Source organism: Akebia trifoliata, unplaced genomic scaffold, assembly GCF_017979445.1.
Source record: "Akebia trifoliata isolate Shusen 1 unplaced genomic scaffold, ASM1797944v1 Contig00213, whole genome shotgun sequence".
NCBI classification, from domain to species: domain Eukaryota; kingdom Viridiplantae; phylum Streptophyta; class Magnoliopsida; order Ranunculales; family Lardizabalaceae; genus Akebia; species Akebia trifoliata.
Window position 1 is genome coordinate 56431 of NW_028236866.1, and position 3323 is coordinate 59753.

The 3323-nt window shown below is 40.7% G+C and overlaps 1 pseudogene; it reads left to right on the top strand.

The window, feature by feature from the left end:
- Positions 1 to 455: 455 nt before the first annotated feature.
- On the top strand, positions 456 to 2018 carry LOC147381860 (cytochrome P450 89A2 pseudogene; annotated as a pseudogene).
- The last annotated feature ends 1305 nt before the right edge of the window (positions 2019 to 3323 follow it).

Here is a 3323-nt window from a genome sequence, read left to right on the forward strand (position 1 = left end):
GACACACGCTACGTGGTGCATACACGGTCCATTAATTTTCTCTCTTTTTCTTTTCCTTTTCCTTTTTCAACTCTTTTGTTTTGAAGTGATAACCATGATGGGATTTGAGATCTTAGTAAGGAGCCTGTCTCCTGATTTCTAATCTATAATAATTCATGAATTCATAACTTATCTAACGTAGGGCCACACGTGAAGACAACAAAAAATTAAACTCGCGAGGCGCAAGCCTTCTTGATTGTTGTAAACTATTACTCCACAACAACTCTTACTCATCTCTAATCTACACCGTTAGATAGTTTTCCAGTTCGGAAAATCTGGCGGTCCAAACATAGGGATGAAACATCTACAATGTCCACCTTTGGATTGACGCTAAGTGGTAATCCTACTACAAATTGAGAAGGCAAAGATTCAAAACCAAACCATCTCTCTCGATCACTCTTCAAATCTTTGCCAAAATGGAGAGTTGGTTTGTTGTCATGGTCTCTGTGTGCTTCTGTTTAGCATTCAAATCCCTCTTCAAACTCCTCCATCACACCTCCTCAGACTCAGAATCTAATATTTCTTCCAAGACTAGAAAATTGCCACCAAGCCCTAAAACCATACCCATATGGGACATTATCAAGATGCTTCGAAAGAGCTTCGCAGAGATCGAACAGACCCTCGTAGACTACCGCAAACAATATGGTTCTGTCTTTGCTATAAACATGGGCAGACGTCCAGCTGTCTTCATCACCACAACCTCTGCTGCCCACAAAGCTCTCATCCAAAATGGGGCAGCCTTGGCTGATCGTCCTGTTGCCCCAGAAACCCAAAGCATCGTTAGTAGCAAACAACACACCATAGGCTCTGCTTCTTATGGTCCTCTCTGGAGGACCCTTCGCCGCAATCTCACTTCAGAGATTCTCCAACCTGCACGTGTCAAGTCATGGTCTAGTGGCCGAAAGTGGGCTTATCAGTTAATGAATAATAAAATCAAATCTGATGCCAAGAAGGGTGAGGTTATTATGGTGCTTGAGACATTCAAGCATTCTATGTTCTGTTTGTTTTCTCTCATGTGCTTCGGTGACAAACTTGATGAAAAAGTTGTTTGTGAAATCGAAACTTCTCAGCAAAATGTTCTAACTAACATGGATAAATTTATTACCCTTAATTTCTTTCCTGGGTTGATTGGTAAGATTATCTTTCGCAATCGTTGGAAACTATTCAACTCCATGAGGCGTTATCAAGAAAATGTAACAATTCCTCTTATTAGAGATCGTGAAGCTAAGAGGAAGAACAAGATGAAGAAGGAGGGAGATGATGATGATGATGAGTGTCGTGTATCGTACGTGGATTCACTTTTGGATCTCATAATTCCAGATGATGGAGGGAGACACCTAAATGATGATGAGATGGTGAGTTTGTGTTCCGAGTTTATTAATTCAGGTACTCACACGTCACCTACTTTGTTTCAATGGATCATGGCTAACGTGATAAAGAATCAAAATATTCAAGAAAAAATCTATGAAGAGATAAAGAGAATGGTGGACCCAGAAGCTGAGATTGTAACAGAAGAAGATCTACAGAAGTTGCCTTATCTTAAGGCAGTGGTGATGGAAGGATTGAGGAGACACCCACCTTTGCACTTTGTCCTCCCTCATGGGGTTGTAGAGGAAATCACCATTGATGGGTATGTAATACCAAAGAATGCAAATGTGAATTTCTTAGTAGCAGAGATGGCGTGGGACCCACAAGTATGGAAGGATCCATTAGAGTTCAAGCCTGAGAGGTTCTTGAATGAAGAATGCGATGTAATTGGGACAAAGGAGATCAAGATGATGCCATTTGGTGCAGGAAGGAGGGTATGCCCGGGTGCAAATTTAGCAATAATGCATAACGAGTATTTCTTGGCTAATTTGATTAGGGAATTCAAATGGACGGCTGTTGATGGAGAGGAGATTAACATGACTCCAAAGCAGGAGTTCACTACCGACATGTTATATCCATTGAGGGCCCGCATTTCTCCAAGAAATGTGTGAAATAGGTTCTTACTAGAAGAAGTAAGTGTGTCTAGCTAGGTTCTAAAAATAAGCACGAAATATGACGTGGTGTTGTTTCTTGAGAGTATTCCTAGACATTTCCAAACTTTCCTCTTTTGTTCTAGATTTCGTTTCTTTTTAAAGGATGTAGTTGGTGAAGACTTTTTATCTTAAATTAATATATCTTTTGTAAGATATTTTACCTTCAAAAAAGATTCCAATCGTTCAATATCGTAATCATTTTTAAACATGCATACAATTAACATTGCTCAGAATATGTTCATATTTTATTATTAATTTTTTAAATAATGATAAAATAATACATATATTAATAAAGTGATGGTTTACGATCCAACCACCACGTTACATCCTTGTCAGTTGTCACATTGCTGTGTTCGATTGCAAATAAAATTGTAAAATTTTCTGTTTGACAGCAAGTCAAATTCAAGTATCGTTGAAAAGGATTTTCCACCTGCACAAGATTTGCGTCAAGTAGTGGCAAATATTTTTTCTTTTACCGAATGTTCTTTTCGCTAGCTATTATGCTTTTTTAAAGGCTTATTCACTTCGGTGTGAGTTGGGAGATCTTACAAAAGTAGAGCACGGAACGTACGAGCTACCACAAGTGCTGCCAGAATAATTGTTGCTCCCACGGGCCCCCTCAATCCAGTTCAGCCCATATATCTGGCCACATTCTAGCCCCCATTATTGCAGGCCCAATCAGCAGGTATTGCATTTCCTGGCAAAAGAATCTGACCATAATCAACCCAACCCTCGAGCCCATAATCACCGGTCCCATCAGTCGATGTTGTCGTCGATGGCCCATGTAAACTTTCACAGGCCCAATCCGCAATAGATGAAGTCCTTGGTCCGTAGATCTGGTCTGTATTAGCCCTACACTTCAATCCAATAACGCGTATCCCTCCATCAGTTTTCGTTCTGGCGCATTGATCCGTCCATTATTATAACAATCCAGCCCATTTTCGCAGCAGGCTCAATCGGTTGTCTTTGCAGTGTCTGGCCCACATTCGGCCCCACACTCCATACCTATGTCGTAACCTCCTGCAACAAATGTAACCAGGCCCACTGGTCTGACCGCAAAAAGTTTCTTGAGCCACGTGGATAGTTGTTCATTGTCCTCTAGGTTTTCCCCAGCTATCCCACCCATCAATGAGAGATGGCCCTGCTATTTCCAGTCCTATTTCGATAACCTTACACTTCATCTTCTGCATTTGCCTCTTCTGAATAGCCATCGGATGGCTCACAATCCAACCACATGTTACGTCATTGTAAGATTTTTTTTTT